Source organism: Pseudorca crassidens, chromosome 15 (assembly GCF_039906515.1).
Source record: "Pseudorca crassidens isolate mPseCra1 chromosome 15, mPseCra1.hap1, whole genome shotgun sequence".
Lineage (NCBI taxonomy): Eukaryota > Metazoa > Chordata > Mammalia > Artiodactyla > Delphinidae > Pseudorca > Pseudorca crassidens.
The window spans coordinates 70,999,123-71,021,614 of record NC_090310.1 but is presented as its reverse complement, the minus strand read 5'-3'; the positions used below and the strand labels follow the sequence as shown (position 1 = coordinate 71,021,614).

Here is a 22,492-nt window from a genome sequence, read left to right as displayed (position 1 = left end):
AACATAATTATCTCTGTAAAGGCCTGCTCTCCACATACTGTCACATTCTGAGGTACCGGGGGTCAGGGTTTCAACATACGAGTTTTAGGACGGGGGAGGACACAGTTCAGTTCATCATACCCATGTTTCAGAACCTGCTCTAGCATTGTTCGGCTGTGTGAGGGCTGTCACCTGGGAAACTCAGGGGTCAGAACCACGTCAAGACAAGTGGGGAGCAGTGTTGTAGACCAGAGTCTGCTGTGACCCCTGTGCGGGCTGGGCTTGCTCTTAAATTGCCGTCTCTTGATTTCCTCGTAGTAGCTGTCTGTGTACACATAAACCTGTGAGCCTTGGGTAATATGTCTAAAACTGTTAAGACTGGTATTTTGTCAATTAACAGAGATTGAAAATAGGGCCTAAGAAGAAAAGAATCCAACCTGTAAAGGCCAGGTGAATGTCGCAAGGAGAGTGATTTCATAACTCTTAATAATCTGTTCCAGTGCTGAGCAAACCATCTCCCTCTCCTGCCGTTTAACCCTTTGCTTTGATTAGCTGAAGTTAAACAGCCTTGGCATTCTCCATGTCAAAACATTTGAATACCAAAGAGCAGTTTCTAAATCAGATCACCTTAAACTTCCTCTTCCTTGTGGGCGGAAAGTTGTTTTCTGTAGAGGATTTTATTTTGAATTTTTTGTTGTGATGGCCACCTGAGAGGGTGGAGAGTGGGGATTTTTCTTTTAAGGAAGTATCTTAAGGAGGTGCTTTTAGATAGTCACCTCTTAAACTTGTTTCATTGGAGACAGAGAGAAGTCTTGTTAGGATGAATTTTGTAGGGGCTGCTTTTGTTTTAATCCATATTGGGATTCTATGGTGGCAGATGAGGCTTGTTATAGGTACCTGGGATGGGAACTGGAAATCTGGTTTTTAGTGTAATAGTGTTTATTATAATGGTGTGTGTCCCAGAGTTGCTGTGGTAAGACCCTTTTTCAGAATTAGAACTTTAAAGCTTCTAGGCTATTAAGAGAACTCATGCAGAGTTGAATGAGATGTGTTAGCTCACATCATACTAGACCCAGCCTAATGTGAAGCGGGGATTTGGGGAAGTCATGAAATGCCCAAGTGTTTTCATGTTGCATCAGTGTAAATGCCAGTGCAGTTCCGTCGCCTGTTAGTTCTTTTGCTTAGCTGTGGGCTGGTTGACCATGAGTTTGATTTTTGCCAGGATGGTCTGGGTCAGAAATAAGCATTTAAAAATCTTTGGGGGCTTCCCTGGTGGCACAGTGGTTGAGAGTCCGCCTGCCGATGCAGGGGACACGCGTTTATGCCCCGGTCCGGGAAGATCCCACATGCTGCGGAGCGGCTGGGCCCGTGAGCCATGGCCGCTGAGCCTGCGCGTCCGGAGCCTGTGCTCCGCAACGGGAGAGGCCACAGCAGGGAGAGGCCCGCGTACAGCAAAAAAATAAAATAAAATAAAATAAAAATAAAAATCTTTGAACAGCATTCTAAGGTTGTGTGCACTGTGGCTCTAATTTCTGTTTATATTAATATAATACTCGTGTTCTCTTCGACTTGCTTGGGTGTTTACTGATGAATGAGGTTCCTTTAACAGATATTACTGAGTATATGTTAATTCTTTTATAAGGAGTAAGTTAGTTGTTTGAAATGGGTCATAGTTCAAAAGTGTACCCAGAATTTTACTTAGTTTTTGAAGAAACAAAACTCTTTCAAATCTGTTAAAAAGCAAAATTCAACTGAGTAAATTTTAAAGATCCTATTGGCATTATTCGACGATTCATGAATTGGGCAGCATCCCATCCAGCAGATGGAAAGGAGCTCTAAAGAGCTGTACAAAATGAAAGACTAATTTGCAGAAGGGGGTGGGACGAGGAAGTCACTAGCAAAGAGTGGATTGTTGGTGGCAAGGTCACTTTCCTTTAGAGGACTGCATGGGTCTGTCAAGCACTAGGGCTGACCAGGTAATTCCAGATGGACTGGCTTAAGATTCCACTCCTGGGAGAGATTGCAACTGTAAATTAGGTGTTAAGTCTTTGTTCCACAGGTGACTCCATTTTGGTTCAGTTGTATCTCTCTTAACAAAGTTCTTCTCTGTTTAGTAAACAATATTTCTCATACCTTCAGCAAATTAAATGTTTTAACTTTCCACATTTTTCTACTTTGTTTCCTACCCTTTCATTCTCCTCTACTCTTAGATTTGACTCCATTGACTTTTTTTTGGTGGTCCTTGATTTTTTTTCTTTTTTATAAACTAGGTAGATAATACTATTCTTGGAAAGTGTTTTTTAACCACAAAGGTGCTGACAATGCTCAAATGCTGTGGATATAGGGCGCCTACGACTGTTGGACCCACAACAGACTGATTTGAGATTCAGTGTAACTTGGTAGAGTGGTATGTTTTGTTGGCACCTTCCATCTGTGGAAATCCTTGAGCATTTGCTGCCATATTTTCTAGACATGTCTCCTGACTTTCTTGAGTCCCCCCTGCCCGCCCTTTTTAAATTAGAAATATTCAACAAAATAATTCAGATGATATCCTACTTAAGAGAAGAAGGATGAGGTAGGATCCATAGGTAACATTGCACTGGGGAGTGGGTGCCCCCAATGTAGTGTGTCTTTGAGTCTTTGACCCCAATTCTTCAGTTTTCTCTAGTAGTATTTTACATTCATACCCTTGCCATAACGTCATGGTGGATGGCATTATGTCCCTACTCCTTGATTTTGGGCTTGGCTATATGACTTGCTTTATAGGCCAGTGGGTTGTTGGTGAACACGATGAAAGCAGAGGTCTGCAGTGTGCTCATGCTGGTGGGCTTGTCCTCTTGTGCCTTTGCCATCACCGTGAGAAGAACCCTGAGTAGCTGTAGCCTCTTCAGTGTGGGCCTCAGAGTGAGACCATAGAGCAGAGCCACCACAGCACATCTGTAGCTTAAAGCAGAGCCAACGCAACTCAGATGCCTGAGGGAAAATTAAATGTTTATGCCAGTGAGATTTTGTAGTTTGTTGTTGTACAGAATTATTGAGGCAATAGATGACTAATACAGTCACCCTGCTGCATCCAGGACAGTTCCAGGACCTTAGCAGCAGGCTTTCTTGGATGGTCTCTCCTCCTACCTGGCCATTTACAGGATTCTCAGCTGGCCCACCCCACCCTTTTCTTTCCACCTACTGTTTTCCTCATTCTACCTTATTGTTCTCTTCTACTTTATAGCTTTATAGCTTTATTACTTATATATTATGTTCTCTCCTAACTTTTCCATGTCCAAAGCCATTTATGACGCCTCCAGTTTGCCTTACACTCGTAACTTCTCAGCTCCTACTCCTGTTGCTTATGCCTTATTCTTTCGGTACCTTCCATTTCAGATTTCTGAGAGAAAATCGACGTTGCCCAGCAGGTTTTTTTTCCACCCCAGAAATATCATGTCCTCAGTTGTTGGCCTGTTTAGGCATTGGCCACCCTTAGGTTAGGCGCCCACCTCTGGTCCAGTTAAATGTGTCAGGGACGTGTTGGGATGAGGGACATGTCTTGAAATACATGAGTGCCTAATACTGCCTTACTAATGGAGGCCATTAATGTGTGGAAAGCTTAGTGATAAGACAAGTCTTTTACACAGTATTATATGTCATCTGGGGATTTTAGCTAGTATTGAAGCTTGTCAGTTTCTGGCCTCATCAGTTCCCCAGAGGGGAAGCTTTTAACTTGGCTTTTGCAAGTTTAAAATTTTCTGGGGCAGCATTCCATTTTTCAGTTTCCTAGTTCCAAGATAACCAGCCTTACAGCATGAGTTCTCAGGATGAACCTCTTTCAAGGAAAAATGTGAGAGAAGAGACTGTCTACTGGAAGGAAAGCTGACTCATGGCAAAACATTCCAGAGAGTTGAGAAGAAAATAAGTTGGCCTTATTCTGAAGTTTTAGGCTATTTAGGCTTTCCCATAGCTTTTCTGTATAGGGGGAGAGACTGGTCAAGTTAAAGCTGATTTATAGCAGTTATATGGTTGTGCTTAATTTAGATTTATCTCTTAAGTATTTATGTTTTGGGGTACTATTATAAGTGGTACTTTAAAAATGTTCATTTACAATTGTTCCTTGCTAGTATATAGAAATACAGTTGGCTTTTGTATGTTGATCTTAAATCCTATGATCTTATTAAACTAATTTACTGATTTTAGAAACTTTATTGTAGATTCTTTGGGATTTACTGTATTGATAGTTATGTTGAGTGCAAATAAAGACAATTTTATTTCTTCCTGTTTAATCTGTATGCCTTCTATTTCTTTTTCTTGTCTTATTGCACTGTCTAGGACCCCAGTATGCTGTTGAAGTGATATGATGAGATTAGACAACCTTGCCTTGTTCCTGAGTTTAGGGGAAAATTATACAGCCCCATTAACAGTAGGTTTTTTTGTCAGTGCTTTTTATTAGCTTGAGGAAGTTCACTTTTACTCCTAGTTTCCTGAGAGTTTTCATCATAAATGAATGTTGGAGTTTGTTACTTTTTGTGTATCTGTTGAGATGATCATGTGGGTTCTGTCTTTAGTCTGTTGATACAGTGAATTACATTAGTTGGTTTTTGATGTTGAATCCCTCTTGCATACCCAGGATAAATCCCACTTGGTCTTGATGTATTATCCTTTTTATACATTGCCATGTTCAATATGATAGTATTTTGTTAAGGATTTTAGTGTCTTTGTTTTGATCTTTGTCTTTGACCTGTGGCTTCTTGTATTGCTGTTGCTGGATTTGGTGTCAGCATAATGCTGCCCTCACAAAATTAGATGGGAAGTGTTCCCTCTTCTTCTGTTTTTTTTGGAAGAGTCTATTTAAAATATTGGTATACAGGAGATATTGCAGGTTCAGTTCCAGACCACTGCAATAAAGCAAATATTGTAGTAAAGTGAGTCACACAAATTTTTTGGTTTCCTAGTGCATATAAAAGTTATATTTATACTATACTATAGTCTGTTAAGTGTGCGATAGCATTATGTCTAAAAAACAATGTATGTAACTTAATTAAGAAATACTTTATTGCTAAAAAATGCTGACCATCATCTGACAACACAGGGTTGCCACAAACCTTCAATTTGTAAAAAATGTAATATCTGTAAAGTGCATGAAGTGAAGTACAATAAAATGAGGTATGTCTGTAATTTTTTCTTTAATTAGTCGGTAAAATTTACCACTGAAGCAGTGTGGACTTGGAGTTTTCTTTGTTAGAAGGTTTTTAACTACAAATTCACCATCTTTAATAGATGAAGGCTGTTCAGGGTTTTTTTTCTTTTCTTTTCAAGTGAGCTTGGCTAGTTTGTGTCTTTTGAGGAACTCATCCATTTCATCTAAGATGTCCAAATTTAGAGGCACAAAGTTAATATTATTTTCCTTTTAACTGTGTGTAGGATTCCTAGAGCCTCCTTTTTGAGTCCTTATGTTGGTAATTTTTGTCTTTTCTCTTTTTTTCTTGATCATTCTGGCTAGAGGTTTATCAACTTTATTGATCTGTTCAAAGAATTGGATTTTGGTTTCATTAATTTTTCTATTCTTATTTTTCTGTTCTGAACCTCATTGTTTTTTGTTCTTATTATGATTTCTTTCCTTCTACTTTATTTTTTAGACTTTTTAAAATATTCATTTTTATTATGGTTTATCACAGGATATTGAATATAGTTTCCTGTGCTATACAGTAGAACCTTGTTGTTTGTCCATCCTATATGTAATAGTTTACATCTGCTAATCCCAAACTCTCACTCCTTCCCTCCCCCACCCCCCTTCCCCTTGGCAACCACGAGTCTGTTCTCTATGTCTGTGAGTCTGTTTCTCTTTTGTAGATATGTTCATTTGTGCCATATTTGTCTTTCTCTTTCTGAATTACTTCACTTAGTATGATAATCTCTAGGTGCATCCATGTTGCTGCAAATGGCATTATTTCATTCTTTTTTATGGCTGAGTAATATTCCATTGTTTACATGTACCCTATCTTTATCCATCCATCTGTCGATGGACGTTTGGGTTGTTTCCATGTTTTGGCTATTGTGAATAGTGCTGCTGTGAACGTAGGGGTGCATGTATCTCTTTGAATTATAGTTTTGTCTGGATGTATGCCAGAAGTGGGATTGCTGGATCATATGGTAATTCTGTTTTTAGTTTTCTGAGGAACCTCCACACTGTTTTCCATAGTGGCTGCAGCAACTTACCCTTCTACTTTAATTTGATCTCCCTTTTTAGTTTTTTATGGTGGAAGCTTAATTTGAGTAAGCCGTTTTTTTTTTCTTTTCTTTTTTTTCTTTAATAAACTTTTAGTGCTATAAACTTTCCTTTAGGCACTGCTTAAGCTGCATCCCATAAATTTTTATATGTTGTGTTTTGATGTTCATTCAGTTAAAAATATTTTCTAGGACTTTGCTGGTGGTCCAGTGGTTAAGACTCTGCGCTTCCACTGGGGTGAGGGTTCGATCCCTGGTCAGGGAACTAAGATCCCACATGCCGTGCGATGTGGCCAAAAAAAATTGTTTTTCTAATTTCCCTTGTCGCTTCCGTTTTGACCCAGGGTTGTTTAGAAATGTGTTTTATTTCCCATTACTTGTGTATTTTCCAGATACCTTCTTCTTGATGATTTCAAATTTAATTACTTTATGGCAGAGAATATACTCTGGTATAATTTCAATTATTTTTTTTGAGGGGGGGGTGTACACGGGCCTCTCACTGTTGTGACCTCTCCCGTTGCGGAGCACAGGCTCCAGACGTGCAGGCTCAGCGGCCATGGCTCACGGGCCCAGCCGCTCCGCACCATGTGGGATCTTCCCGGACCAGGGCACGAACCCGTGTACCCTGCATCGGCAGGCGGACTCTCAACCACTGCGCCACTGGGGAAGCCCAATTTCAATTCTTTTAATTAAATTTGTTGAGATCTGTTTTATGGCCAAGAATATAGATTATATTGGTAAATGTCCCCATGCACTTGAAAAATATTCTGCCTTTGGGACTTGCCTGGCGGTGCAGTGGTTGGGAATCCACCTGCCAATGCAGGATCGGACACAGTTTCAATTCCTGGTCCGGGAAGATCCCACATGCTGTGGAGCAACTAAGCCCGTGCACCACAACTGCTGAGCCGGTGCTCTAGAGGCCGCAAGCCACAATGAAGAGTAGCCCCCACTCACCACAACTAGAGAAACCCTGCATGCAGCAACAAAGACCCAACGCAGCCAAAAAAATAAAAATAAATATTCTGCCTTTGTAGTGTGGCATGTTCTGTAAATGTTAATTAGGCAAGTTGGTTGATAGTGTTATGCATACCGTCTATATCCTTACCCATTCTTTGTCAACTTGTTGAATTACTGAAAGAGGAGTGTTGAGTTTCCAAATATAATATATATAATTATATGCTATATGTGATTTAAATTATAGTATATATATTTTATATATATATTTCTTCTTTGAGTTCTATCAATTTTTGCTTCATGTGCTTTGACACTCTGTTGTCAGGTGCATACATATTAAGGATTATTATATCTTCTTGATGAATTAACCTCTTTGTCATTATGTGAATGACTCTTAATATTCCTTCTTCTGAAGTCTACATCGTTTGATATTAATGGAGCCTCTGGCTTGCTTTTGATTAATACTTGCATGGTTTATCTTTTTCCATCATTTGATTGGAAATTTCATTTTCTATCTCTTTTAACTTGTCTTGAAAGTAGATTTCTTACAGAACATATGTAACTGGGTCTTGTGATAATCTCTGCCTTTTAATTGAGATGTTTATTTTTTTTAAGTCTTTATTGAATTTGTTACAATATTGCTTCTACTTTATGTTCTGACTTTTTGTCCGGGAGGCATGTAGCATCCCAGCTCCCCGACCAGGGATCGAACCTGCACCCCCTGCATTGGAAGACGAAGTCTTAACCACTGGACCACCAGGGAATCCCCTAATTGAGATGTTGAGATTATTTACATTTAACATAATTACTGATATGGTTGGATTTAAATCTAGCATCATATTAGTTGATTTCTCTTTGTTCCATCTGATCTGTTCCCCCTTCTCTCTTTATTTCTTCTTCTAGACTGAGGGGTTTTAAACCCTCATTTTATCTCTATTATGCGTATGTTAGTTGTACCTCTTAAAAAATTTTTAGTGATAGCCCTAGGGTTTACAATATACATCACAGTCTACCTTCACATAATATACTATTTCACATTTCACATGCTAACAATACAGTATGCTTCTAGTTTTTCCCTTCCATCCTGTGTGACTATTGGTGTCGTGTGTTTTACTTTTACATATATTATAAACTCCACAATACACTGTTACTATTTTTGTTTTAGATAGTTTTGGAGTAATTAAAACTATGGGGGAAAGGTTTTTTATATTTACTTACATTTTGATCATTTCTGGAGCTATTAACTTTTATGTTAATAGCTAGATCCTCATTTTTTGTCAAGTATCATATGCCTTTTACTTGAAGAACCTCTCTACAGTTTCTTGTAGGGCAGGTGTGCTGACATTGAATTACCTCATCTTTTGTTCATCTGAAAAGCCATTATTTTGCCTTCATTTTTGAAAGATATTTTTGCTGACTATAGCATTCTGGGTCATGAAGTTTTTTTTTTCCCCTTTCAGTACTTAAAAGGTATTACTCCGTTATCTCCTGGATTGCAAGTAGTCTGTTGAATTTTTTTTTTCTCAGAAGGTAATGTCTTTTTCCTCCAGCTGTTTTTCAGATTCTCTCTTTAACTTTGGTTTTTAGCAGTTTAACTGTGAAGTGTCCAGGTATGTGTTCTTTGTTGTCTTTATTTGTTTGCTTACTGTTTATATTTATTCTGTAGGATTCTCTGAGCTTCTTAGATCTGTGGTTTGATGACTTTATTTTTGGAAAATTATCAGCCATTTTTCCTTCAAACATTATTTCTGCCTTGTTCTCCACCTCTAGTTACAAGTCTGTGGTATCGTTTGATCATATCACAGCTCTTGAATGTTCTTTCTGTTGTGTCCTTCCTATCCCACCCCATTCCCGCCTCTTTGTGTTTTAGTTTGGGTGATTTCTAGTGATCTGTCTTCAAGTTCATTGGTTCCTTCCTTGATTATATTGAGTGTTCTGGTGGGCCCATCAAAGGAACTTTTCATCTCTGATACCTTTACCAAAAAAGATAGCATTTCTGTTTGACTCTTTCTTACATATTCTGGCCTTCTGTTGAAATTTGCCATCTATTCATGCGTATTGTCTACTAAGTTCTTTAACATGTTAAGCATTGTTATCTTAAATTCCCTATCTGGGTCATCTCTTAGTCTGGTTCTCTTGATAGCTTTGTCTCTGTTTCATACCCACTTAGCTTTTTTGTATACCTTGTAATGTTTGATCAACTGCTGGACATTATTATAGAACAGTAGAGACTGAGTTGGACATTAAATATTGATATTGAGATTACATTAAGGGTAGGTTTTGGGGGGAGGAAGATCACATTTGTGCATATAAAATATTCAGGATCTGTTATGGGACTGGGAACATAATTTTACTTTTTCCAGTTATAAAATTTTACATTTCTATAACTTACTGTTCTTTTTACAGCATCCCTAGGAGTTATCTTATCAGAACTTGCCCTCATAGTTACTTTCTCCTTTGTTTCTGCTCCCACTGTACCTGAAACTCTTCCTTAGTTCTGTTGGCATCCACACCAAATGCCATTTGTTAGCAGGTTTGTATTTTCTCACTAGACTATGATTTCTTAAAGTAGGTAGAGTGTCTTATTCATATTTGGATCTCTATGATCTTCTAACTACATTTTAAATATATATATATATATATATTTAGTTAGAATTGAATTGATTTTATTAAACGATTTTTATTCCTTAGCCAGAAATCCACACTGCCTCCACCCACCCGCTGCCACCAGTTAGTGGGAATATTGTCTTTGGTTTTCCAGTCAACTGTGATGTATCTAAAAAATGCTCTGGAGTGGAAAGTGAGGCCTGGACATGGATGAATTTATTAAGAGGTAGCTCTTGCATTACATTTTTTTTTCCTCTACTAGTTTTATATGTATATTTTGTCTCTCTACCTTGACAGTAAGGTTTAGAGAGGAAATAGCTATCTTCTGCTTCTCCTCTAGTGTCTTTTAATAAGTAGCACAATATTGAGCACACGGTAGATGCTCAGCAAATAATTAAATTAAAAATTTCTGAGATTTAATGATACTAATGGATTTTGGAATGAGTTGCCAGTAGCTTTTCTTCTTCTGTTTATTCCTAAAAAATTTTGAGTAATGATGAGGATGATATTTTTCCATTCCTTACTGGCTCTGTTTTCTTTGGCAAGTTTCTTAACATCCTGTGCTTTGGTTTATTCAGCTATACAATGGGAATAATAACAGTACCTATCTCATAAGATTATTATGATGATTAAGAAAAATAATGCAGTAAATGTTAGTTGCTGCATTCTAGCTTCTCAGTTATTATTAGCAGTGCATGTTAGAAGGGCATCTTTAAGTTTTTAGACGCTAAGTTCTTTCAGTAGGAGGGTTTTGCTATCTGAAAACCATCTATCTCAGGATGGATAAATATAACTACTTCTGTATTAAATAAGGAAGTAACCTTTGCTCAGAATATTAACAACAAAAAGGGAGCAGAGCTAATTAATTTCTACCTTGTTAGCAATAATGCAATGTTGTACCTCCTCTCTATTCCCAGGGCATAGAGATCAATACAGAAATAGAGTTCCCAGATCAGCCTTCCCTAGGACCAAAGGTACTTCATCTTACAGATCATTTTTTTTTCTTTTTTTAAAAAATTTATTTATTTATTTTTATTTTTGGCTGCATTGGGTCTTTGTTGCTGTGCACAGGCTTTCTCTGGTTGCGGTGAGGCGGGGTACTCTCCGTTGCAGTGCGTGGGCTTCTCATTGTGGTGGCTTCTCTTTGTTGCGGAGCATGGGCTCTAGGTGCTCGGGCTTCAGTAGCTGTAGCAGGTGGGCTCAGCAGTGGTGGCTCGCGGCCTCTAGAGTGCAGGCTCAGTAGTTGTGGTGCACGGGCTTAGTTGTTCCGTGGCATGTGGGCTCTTCCTGGACCAGGGATCGAACCCATGTCCCCTGCATTGGCAGGTGGATTCTTAACCACTGCGCCACCAGGGGAGTCCTACAGATCATTTTTAGTTACAGTTGACCGTTGAACAACATGGGTTTGAACTGCACGGGTCCATTTACATGCAGATTTTTTTTTTTTTTTTTTTTGCTAAATATGTGCTAAAGTACTACATGATCCATGGGTGCAGAAGCTTGGATATGGAGGGTCGACTGTAAAGTTATACATAATTTTCAACTGCACATGGGGCGTCTATACCCCTCACCCCCACATTGTTCAAAGGTCAACTGCATATTTTAAAACTATATTAATCCTTACCTTTAGGCATTATTTATTGTTGTTTATTTTTACAGTCTCTTCCTTTTTACCACCATTATTGACCAAATCATGTTCAATAGATGAATAAAGCCCAGGGGGAATTATAGAAAGGTGATGATAGCCTGGTGAGAGTTACTTAAAATATTTGGCAGACAGCTATTGGGAAAATATTGTTAAAACTGGTAAGGTGCAATTTTCTGGATTCACTGTTTTCCTTACCTAACAAGAAGGTACAAAACACACAATTACAGATGAAAAAGAATTCTCCTTTGAATAGCCTTGGTGCCTGTATTACTGAACCCCTTTGTTAGATTATTGGTTATGATACTTGAACAGTACTCTCTTCTCTAAATTCAGTACACTACTATTATATGTGGGATAAGGTTAATTATTCATATACTTTTTAAGTTTTGGAAGGAAACAGGTGATATATTTGACCTGCACATCTGTGGTATAATCAGTTAATGTTTTAACTGCTGTGATACCAAGTATAAAGTGATAATAACATAGCACGAACTATGTTAGGAGCAATGGGAATGGAGAAGGGATTGAAAGAAGGGAAGTTTAAATAAACTTTTTTTAACCACAGCGATTTTTTTTCATTATACTAAAGAGTATTTCTTATACAAAAATATTTATTTATACAAATGTTGGAAAAAACTGAAAAGTATAGATAAACTGCTAAAGACTTAGGAATACATACACGCCATTAAAAATATATATATTTTTTGGTAGTCAGTTTCCTCAAATAACTTTTCTCAGGGTGTAGAGGCTTGAAGAGTTCAGTTTGGTGTCAGGACATCCTGTTTGTACCTTGGTAATAGTACATTGCCTGATGGAAAGCATACCTCGAGAGGAATGTTGTAAAGAGAATTTGTGCTGACAAAAGAAATCTGCCCAAAGTATCTCACATACAGTCTTTAGGGGCCACTACTGTCAGCTTTTTTCATGTTTGTGGCTTTCTGCAGTTTTTCATGCCTCGTGGATGGTGGCCAAACTTAGATCTGGTTATGAATTCCTGTCTCTTCTTTCCTTTAACCTTGAAAAAAACAGTTTTTATTATGGGAAATTTCAAACATACACGTAACTGGAGAGAATAATACAGTGAATCCTCATGCCATTATTTTTTTTTTTCTTTTGGCGGTACGCGGACTTCTCACTGTTGTGGCCTGTCCCCTTGCAGAGCACAGGCTCCGGATGCGCAGGCTCAGCGGCCATGGCTCACGGGTCAAGCCGCTCCGCGGCATGTGGGATCCTCCCGGACCGGGGCACGAACCCGTGTCCCCTGCATCGGCAGGCGGACTCTCAACCACTGCGCCACCAGGGAAGCCCCTTATGCCATTCTTATGTGTCCCTTCTCACTTTCTTTTTGACCTAGAGTATTTTGAAGAAAGTCCCGATAACCTATCATTTCACCTATAAATATTTAGTGTGTATATCTGTTGGACAGAAAAGCACATTATCATACACATTAACAGATTCCCTATAACCTAATTCCTTAACATTACCTAATACTGAATCTCTTGCCTTGATTTTTCTCAAAAATGGCTTTTTACAGTTAACTCTTTGAATCAGGTTCAAATAAGGTCCACCTAATGCATTTGATTGATATCTTTTAATCACGTAATAAATTTCTTTTAATCTGTAATAAATCCCCTCTTTGTTGTTGTTACACCATTTATTTGTTGAAGAAACTGGGTTGTTCCCCTTCCCCACATTATGGATTTTGCTGATTGTATCCTTGTATCATATAACATGTTACTCTTTCTCCATATTACCTGTAAACAGGTAGTTAGATTTGGAGGCTAAACTATATTTGTAATCATTCAGATTTTTTATTATTCATAGGTGGTATATTGTACTTCCCGTTCACATTAGGAAGCCATAATGTTTGACTGTCCTACTTTGTATGCTAAGATTAATTGGCGGGTTCATGTTGGCATAGCCTTTTGTTGTCAAGTTGTATTACCCCGTTTGGCCAACAAAAATCCATGGGGTGAATTTCTGACAGCCTGCGGATTTCCAGGTCTGTCCACCTTTCATCAAATGGTCCTAATTTAACCCTTACTGATGATTGTTGCCTGAATCATTTATTTCACTATTGTTACACTTTAAGAAGACAGAGACTTGTAGAAAATGAAATGAAAAGTTTTGACTAAGAACTTTAAAAAAAAACAGTAAAATGAGGTGTCTGAAAAATTCGTTTATGCAAAGTACTTTTTTGTCTGATGATGTTTAGTGAAAGAAGTGTAGAAAGGAATGTTTAAAAGTTGTATGTTTAGGAATTCCCTGGCGATCCAGTGGTTAGGACTCCGTGCTTCCACTGCTGCGCAGCACGGCCAAAAAAATGTTTAGGTAAATTCCCCTCCATTTATTTGTTTTTGAATAAGTTATCTTTAACAGGTTTTACTGGAACAGATTTTTATTTTTTTTAATTTATTTTTTGGCTGTGTTGGGTCTTCGTTTCTGTGCGAGGGCTCTCTCTAGTTGCGGCAAGCGGGGGCCCCTCTTCATCGCGGTACGTGGGCCTCTCACTGTCGCAGCCTCTCTTGTTGCGGAGCACAGGCTCCAGACGCGCCGGCTCAGTAATTGTGGCTCACGGGCCTAGTTGCTCCGTGGCATGTGGGATCCTCCCAGATCAGGGCTCGAACTCGTGTTCCCTGCATTGGCAGCCAGATTCTCAACCACTGCGCCACCAGGGAAGCCCAGATTTTTTTTTTTTTAACATTTATTTATTTGTTTGAATGCGTTGGGTTTTAGTTTCGGCATGCGGGATCTTTCATCGCGGTGTGTGGGCTTAGTTGCCCCGCGGCATGTGGGATCTTAGTTCCCCGACCAGGGATCGAACCCGCGCGTTCCCTGCGCTGGAAGGCAGACTCTTAACCACTGGACCACCAGGGAAGTATGGGAACAGATTTTGAGCTAGACTCCTGGATTATCATGCATTTGCGAAATATTTTTATCTACGTTGGGGTTTGCTCCAAGGATAAGAAAGTTCTGAGGTTACTTTGGTTGGGGATTATGGATCATGAGTCCATATAGGTCACTTGAATTCTTATAGGTCATTTTTTCTCACTGCTGTAGTCCCATATTTTTCCTGTTATTCTACCTGGATGGCTGTTGTATGAATATCAGTAGTAATATTTAACCTTATATAGTACTTCCTATGTGCCAGACACTGTACTTTGTTATTTGCATGTACTAGTTTATTTAATCCTCACATGATTATCATCCCTGTTTTACATATGAGGAAACTGAGTCAGGGACATTAAGTGATTTGCCTAGGTCACGCAGCTAATAAATGGCAAGAGCTAGAATTCTGGACCCAGACAGTTCGGTTGCAGGGTTTATGTTCTTAGCAGAAGGACAGAGTGGATTATGTAGTGTCTCCGTCTAGAAAAATAGCTCAGGTGCACTGTCCTACTATCCCTGGAGGATAATCTATATTTGTATATAAATAATCTGCATATACATGTGTTTTGTTTGCTTGTGTCTGTATATATAGAGAGACACATATATACACATAACATGTCCACTTGGAAGGGCAAGTATGTAGGGTTTTCCCTTTAGGAAGGTCCTTCTTACTCAGAAACCTTTTGTGAATCTCTTAACTGGACCTTAGTTGGAGGTGGCGGAAACAGCCCTCAGACTCTGGTATTATCATCTGGGGTAGAATCAGGCGGTCAGAATAGGTGGTAAATTCACAAGAGAAACTTGGCAGACAGCTTGAGGTCACAGTCTGTTCAGAGAGCAAGTAGCTTGAACTTTAAAGCAAAAAGGGTCCAATGGCCAGAGTAGTATCCTGTGTGAATCAGCCACCTGGATCTTAGCTACACAATTTCAGGTTGTTTTTGGAGCAGAAAGCCATATAGCTCATATCCAATACCATAAAAACAATTTTTCAAATTCTGCAAATCATAATAAATAGCAGCCATAGGTCTCAGTTATAGAACCAAGAGTCAGGAGGTACTATAGACTATTTGTCCCAAGTATATCTCTGCTATCTCTTTGCTAAGTAATTTTTTTTAAATTGAAGTACTGTGTCTCATATTTCAACAAATTGTGAAATAATTTTCTTCCCCTCTTTTGCGTCCCCCATTCTGTTTTTACTTGAGCAAGTAAATTCATTATTTCTACCAAGTGTCAGTTCAAATGAATAATCTGAGCGGTCATGTTCTTTCACCAACAAAGTCACTGCCTTTCTCTATGCTTTTATATTCGAATGGTGCTTCTTTTGTATTAGTCTGGTAAGAAGTTAATCTGTGTGGATAAGAAAATGATTAGATCCTCAAGGATCTGAACATTGTTGTAACAATCTGATGTTTTAAGCAGTTGGGTATCACTGATAGGGATGAGTTAATACAAAACTATGAGGAAGCCTCCTCAGGTCAGGAGCTGAATGAGCTGGATTTATCTAGTGTCTTTTAGTCTGTGTGTGAAGCTTCCAGCAGCTGTGTACCAGTGGTAAACTTGAACAGGAAAGGCCTCAAGGGATTGATTCTCTAGGTGTAAGAGCGAGGGTGGATTTAAAAACAACATATTTCTTAATTTTATTTATTCTATTTACAGACTCAAATATTGACACTTTTATGTAATTTTGGTAATCATCATTCCATGGTTAACTTTTCCCAAATTTATAGAATTTCTTAAAGTACTTAACACATTTTGTTAAAGATGTTCATGCCTTCTAACAGAAGCAGATTTCCTAAATCATCCTCTTGACTTCCATGCATTCTTTCCTTTTTAGTAAGTTTCTTTCCTTTTTAGTAAGTTTCTCTTGGAGAAAAAAAAAGAATTTATTATTACCCTTCTATATTTAAAAAAAAAAACCTAGCTCTTATTCACCTGGAGAATGGAGAACTTGGTAAAAAGGGGAATATGTTAGTGTTTTTGCAGGATTCGTTTACCATAGTTTTTTTTCTCTTGGTGTGTGGTTATTATATATACTGGGTCACAGAATTAGACAATTTTAGGGCATAGGATCCTTAGGAAAGGGTTTTTAAAATCTGAGGTCAAATACCCTCATTTTAGAGTTGAAGAAACAGAGTTGATTCTTTTTTTTTTTTTTTTTGCGGTACGCGGGCCTCTCACTGTTGTGGCCTCTCCCGTTGCGGCTCCGGACGTGCAGGCTCAGCGGCCATGGCTCACGGGCCTAGCCGCTCCGCGGCATGTGGGATCTTCCCGACCCGGGGCACAAACCCGTGTCCCCTGCATCGGCAGGCGGACTCTCAACCACTGCGCCACCAGGGAAGCCCCAGAGTCGATTCTTTAGCTTCATTGGTGACTGTCCTGTATATCTGCTCTTGTTGGTTGCTTAGTGAGGTGGCCAGCTCCTCAGAGATATGATAAACCATAAAACCAGAGGAAGAAGTTGAATTTGGTGTAATAGAAATTCAAGATGAATATTGTGTTGGGCACATACTAACACAATTCTGGCTAGAATTGAGTTAATAAAGACAAGCTACATGTGAGTTACCCTCATGTGGCTGATTGAGTCAGTTCCAACATGGTGCCAGACTCTACAGTGGGAGGTTGGCCTCATGTCTGGCCTGTGTAAGTGGGCCTTGGCATCAGTCCCTTGAGTAGGTGGTCACAGCCGGAGCAGTAGAGTAGGTCTCGCTCGGTATGCATGATGTGAACAGCAGCAGCTACATCCTTGAGGAAAACTTGAGGTTGTTTCCTACAAAGTGGGTGATGTTTGTACATATATATATATTTTACTGACCTTATAAACTCTTTCTTGGTTCTCATAGTTTTGAAGTTGTTTCTTAAGGGCTTACAAGAAGAACAGTCACATCATATATAAATAATAATTTTGTATCTCTCTTTCTAGTTTATACATCGCATAATTTTTCCATGTATTCTCTAGAATGTCCAGAGCAATGCTTGATGGATGGTGTCCTTGTCTTTTCCCAGACTCCTTAATAGGAGTGCCTGTAGCATTTCACCAGGAGGTTTGATTTGGTTTTGGATGGATATTTATGAGTCGATACTACTTTAGCTGGATAAAGTGTCTTAGTTCAGCTTTTGATTTTGCAGATTAAGGAGGAAACAACATAGAAAGTTCAGGAGATGTAAAGCAATTATATTCCAATAAAGATTTAAAAAAAAGAACAGGAGAGAGCTGAAAATATGTGAGGTATTAAATACATGGGGATATTTATCCTAGAGAAGAAAAATCTATGGGGTAATTTCATTATCCTCAAGTATGGGTAGGACCTTTGCTGGCAAATTAAAGCTTCCAGGTGATCTTTGAATATGAGAAAACAGTCTAATGCTTTGGGGATGCTACTGGGACAGAGCACCACTAGATGTCCCTACATACTCTCACTGGGCAAAAAAGCACTGCACCCTTGAACCTGAAAGACAAGCTTCCTTCCTCCTGCGATGCCCCTCCAACGCCCTCTACTGACCACAAGCTTAACATCATGCTTTCTGTAAAGGGAAAAGGCTTAAGAGTCCAGAGCATTATCACAGAGCAGGTACTGAAGGGTGAATTTGGAGTTGAGAGGCAATAAATTGATAACTGGCACTGAAGCCAGACACAAGAGTATGTACTCTATAATTCCACTTTTATAAGGTACAGAAACAAGCAAAACTAATCTGGACTGTTTGAAGTCAGGCTGGTGGTTACCCTTGGAGAAAAGTAGTAGTGACCAAAAAGGAGCATGGATGGGGCTTTTGTATTGCTAAGAGTGTCCTATTTCTGGATGTGGATGCTGGTTACACAGGTGTTCAGTATGTGAAGAGCTATACTTATTTTAATGCATATTATACTTCAATAAAAGTAAAAGTGTGGTATGGTCTGATTCCAAAAGTATAAACTTAAAAACAAGATCCAGATCCAGGCTAGAACAGGGAAAATACAAAATAATCCAGGGTATCTCAACTTTATTTTTTTAAATTATTTATTTTTATTTTTGGCTGCGTTGGGTCTTAGCTGTGGCATGCACGATCTTTCATTGCAGCATGCAGGATCTCTCGTTGCGGCGCATTGGCTCCAGAGCACGCAGGCTCTGTAGTTGCGGCACACAGGCTCTCTAATTGTGGCGCACAGGCTCAGTAGTTGCGGCACGAGGGCTTAGTTGCCCCGCGGCATGTGGGATCTTAGTTCTCTGGCCAGGGATCGTACCCACGTCCCCTGCATTGGAAGGTGGATTCTTAACCACTGGACCACCAGGGAAGTCCCTCAACCTTATTTTTATTTTTTAAAACCTGTTTGAGGGCTGTTCAACTTAATGTCAAAAAACAGGTATCTGATTCATTCAGCAAAAATATTAGGGCTTCCCTGGTGGCGCAGTGGTTAGGAATCCGCCTGCCAATGCAGGTGACACGGGTTTGAGCCCTTTTCCGGGAAGATCCCACATGCCACGGAGCAGCTAAGCCCGTGCGCCACAACTACTGAGCCTGCACTCTAGAGCCTGTGAGCCACGACTACTAAGCCCACGCGCTGCAATGAAGAGTAGCCCCCATTCACCACAACTAGAGAAAGCCCACACGCAGCAACGTAGACCCCACGCAGCCAAAAATAAAAAAGATAAATTAAAAAAATATATATATATTATTTGCCAGACTACCTTTTTTTTTTTCCATTTGGGATCAAATAATTAATGCTGAGGTCTTCTATAGAGCAACATACACTTCTTACGTTGTTGACATTCTTCTTACCAAGTATTCAAACAGGAACTTCTAAGTTTTTCTTTCTATGGCTTTTCAGATACCTCTTTGTTCTTAGTTTAAATAAAATATCACTGCTCTCCTCTGTAAGCATTATCTTTGCTTTTATCTTTGTCACCATATACCCTTCTTCTTGAAGCAGTTAAATCACCAGATCCCCTTTTGCCTGGCTAAGAAATTTGGGGGCCCACAGTGGTAACTCCCATGTAAGCGTTAATGGGAATGAGAACCATAGATGTTTGATTCAGGAATTTGTGGTGATAGGAGAGTCTCAATGTGTGGCTTTTAAAAGCTGCAAGCAGAAGCAGGTCAGTACTGTGGTTTGTTCAGGAGTAGATAACTCTGGGTGCAGAATCGCAAAATTCACCAAGTTAGGAGTTGAACTTGGATCCACAAGATGGATATGGAATCTGGATAAGAGTCAAATTTCCAGAAAGCGAAGGTTGCTAAGAAACTGTGACATTACACTGTGGATAGAATTCAGGGTGAATTTTAGAGTCAGCTGTGTAAAGCCCAATCGTTGCTAAATCAAATTAAAGTGAATAACAGTAATAGACTTGGAATTACCTACTTTTGTGTACAGAGCTTGGTATCTTCACATATATAGGCTATGGTTGTTTTTGTGCTTTGAATCGCTGGTGGCACTCTTATATCTAGAGAGGCTTTGTCCAGGCTGAGAGTTACTACAAACATATAACACAGCAGGCTGAAAACCTGGAGTGATTCCCTTGCAAAAATTGTTTCCTTATATTTTTTCGCCCTTAAGTCATTTGAGGGTAGAGGGAAGAAAATAGTGAGTGGTGAAACTAGCCAGTGAGCCTTTATTTATAAATTCAATCCACGTACTCGCCAAGCAAATATATGGGTATTGACTATATCTTAGGCGCTGTCCTAGGCATCAGGGACTGATGCAGTCCCTTGGCCCTCTGGGGAGTTACTGTTTTGTATTCCTCTGTGTGAGGGCTGCTTTTATTCTACTTGTCTGTGACATGCAGCTTTGTCACCAACTCCTTTAGGATTCTCTTGAGGCTTCAAGAACTGTTACTTGGATTTCATATCCAGGCTAATGAGAGAGGTTCCTGACTTTTATTTATTTCATTTTATTACTAACCTGAGCTTGTACTATGCTACCAATAAAGAGCTTCATTAGTAAATTTAGTATCTTAAGGAAAAGGTGCCTGTGATGGAAGGTATGAATCTCATTCTGCACGTGTACTCCAGAGTGGCAGGTTGGAAATTTGCTGTCCTCCACAACTGCTCCTCTGTATCTAGAACAATTTTAAATCACATCACTACATCTGGTTCTCAGTGCTTGTGCTGATGATGGAAGGGAGCATTGGAACAGGTAATATAAATATAGTGTAATATGAGTGGGAGATTATGGGTATTAAGAAGTTAAATTTAGGGACTTCTCTGGTGGCGCAGTGGTTAAGAAGCTGCCTGCCAATGCAGGGGACACGGGTTCGATCCCTGGTCCGGGAAGATCCTACATGCTGCAGAGCAACTAAGCCTGTGGGCCACAACTACTGAAGCCCACGCGCCTAGAGCCCATTCTCTGCAGCAAGAGAAGCCACCGCAATGAGAAGCCTGCGTACTGCAGCGAAGAGTAGCCCCTGCTCGCCGAAGTTGAATTTATATTTCAAAATGATTGTCTTTTGATCTGGGAATTGGTACTATTTACCAAGTAAACTAACTGGCCCTTCTCTGTGGTTCTCTTGCTCATTCTGGACGTGAATTCTGTCATCTCCCAGACCAGTCCTCCTTAAATAGTACCACATACCATCTGAAAACGTGCTGAGTTTTACTTCTAGTTAAGTGATTATTTAGGTGTTAGAAGTCAGTAGTTTTAACAATACGTTGTTTGCTAATACATTAATTTAAAATAGGTGACTACATCTATACATCTATACCAATGTTTAGGCAGATTAGATGGACCACACATAACATACATGGTATTAGCAGACTTTAGTCAGCTGGCTTAAATTTGCCTCAGGTGGCCTCTTGAGTATTCTTCTTATTGCCTGCAGTTTCTGCTCTTAGCATAGCACAAGCAGATTTGGAGAACCAGGGCATTTTGTTGGCAGGAGATTCTGGTTGCCAGCCACCCGCCTCACCATTCAGCCAGTGCTTGTCTGTGCTTGCTTTCGCAAGGGAGCTTTTTCCCTAGTCCGTCACATCATGCAGAGTTTTGTTTCACATACCCACCCACAGCCTGGTTCTGTGTTTATCACAGTGCTCTCTTCCTTTTAGATTTCAGGGAAGGGGGGAGTTGAGGGTGGGAGAGGATTAAGAGCTACTTAATCTTTTAAAAATCTAGAGCTTAAAAAAAAATCCTTCTCAGATTCTGTTAAAGAAAAATTCATAGACGCTAAGGAAAGAGCAGGAGGTGCCAGAGTTGTACAGCTTTTAGGAGACAAACGACCGTGGAATCCATCAGGGTGCAGCATCCTCCTGGGTTTGCAGCAGGTGATTTAACGTAAGATGTGGAAGTTCAGTTTCAGGATTGCACCTTAAAACTGGATAGTAGGGAATTTGTGTCAGGTTCAGAATCCATTATTTGTCTCATTTTTGAACAATAGAAAAAAAACCACTTTGGAAAAATCCTGGGTTTTTATTTTACTCTTAACACAGCAGAGTTGTAGAAGTAGGGGAAAAGCCCGTCTTTGTAGTACTAGGAATTCCACAAATTTATTTGATAAGATGTTTTCAGACTGTAGATTGGTTTGCACTTGGGCTGGCTCTCCTGTATCCTGCCTGTAGAATAAAGAGTACTGCGCCCGAATGACCATAAATATGTGATTTTTCTTCTATTATTTACCCCAAAGTAAAAACTCTGCTGTGTTGTCTGTGTTATGATTTTGTTAATGTGTTTACTTCGTTTCCTGCTGTCTTGGCTAGCCATCAGATAGAGTTTTTCCCTTACTGTAAATTGCTCCAAAACAATTTTATCAATTCAGGATTCAAATGGCAGGCTTTATGAAAGTAGATAAAGAACTTAAACAGAATTACTTGGCAGTTATATCCCTAAAGATTTTTATCTGCGTTTATCGTATGAATTATTTGTATGAAATATTTTTTTTCACTTGTATGTAATATTATCTGAAGAGTCCATCCTTGTCTAAAATGTGCTTAAAAGGTCTTCTTGAATGATAGTTTTATCAGACTTTTAATTGCTTCCTCTTCACCCCAAGGATGGATCGAAACCATCCTCTGCTACGGCCTGCTTTTTTTCTTTCCTCCCTCCCTCCCTCCCTCCCACCTTCCCTTCCTCCCTTCCCCTAGACTGTAGTAATTTGTCTGTACAATATCTTTCTAATCTCTGCCCAGTCTCCACGTGCCCCAAATAGAACATCTCCAGCCCTGACCTCTCCCGCCGTTTTCATTTGCCTACAAGGCAGCTTGATATAGTGCTAAGAGGGCTGAATTGGAACCCAGGAA

The 22,492-nt window shown here is 39.5% G+C and overlaps 1 protein-coding gene across 4 annotated transcripts in view; it reads left to right on the top strand.

Annotated features, from left to right (window-relative positions):
* CHD6 (chromodomain helicase DNA binding protein 6) overlaps positions 1–22,492 on the top strand; it is a 210,268-nt gene that overhangs the window by 30,136 nt on the left and 157,640 nt on the right. Inside the window, exon 2 of one of the 4 annotated variants that reach the window (XM_067708162.1) lies at positions 10,671–10,727. The exons of the other annotated variants lie outside the window; for them this stretch is intronic. The gene's annotated coding sequence lies outside the window, so the exon portion shown is untranslated. The remainder of the gene's footprint in view (positions 1–10,670; positions 10,728–22,492) is intronic. 4 annotated transcript variants of the gene reach the window in all.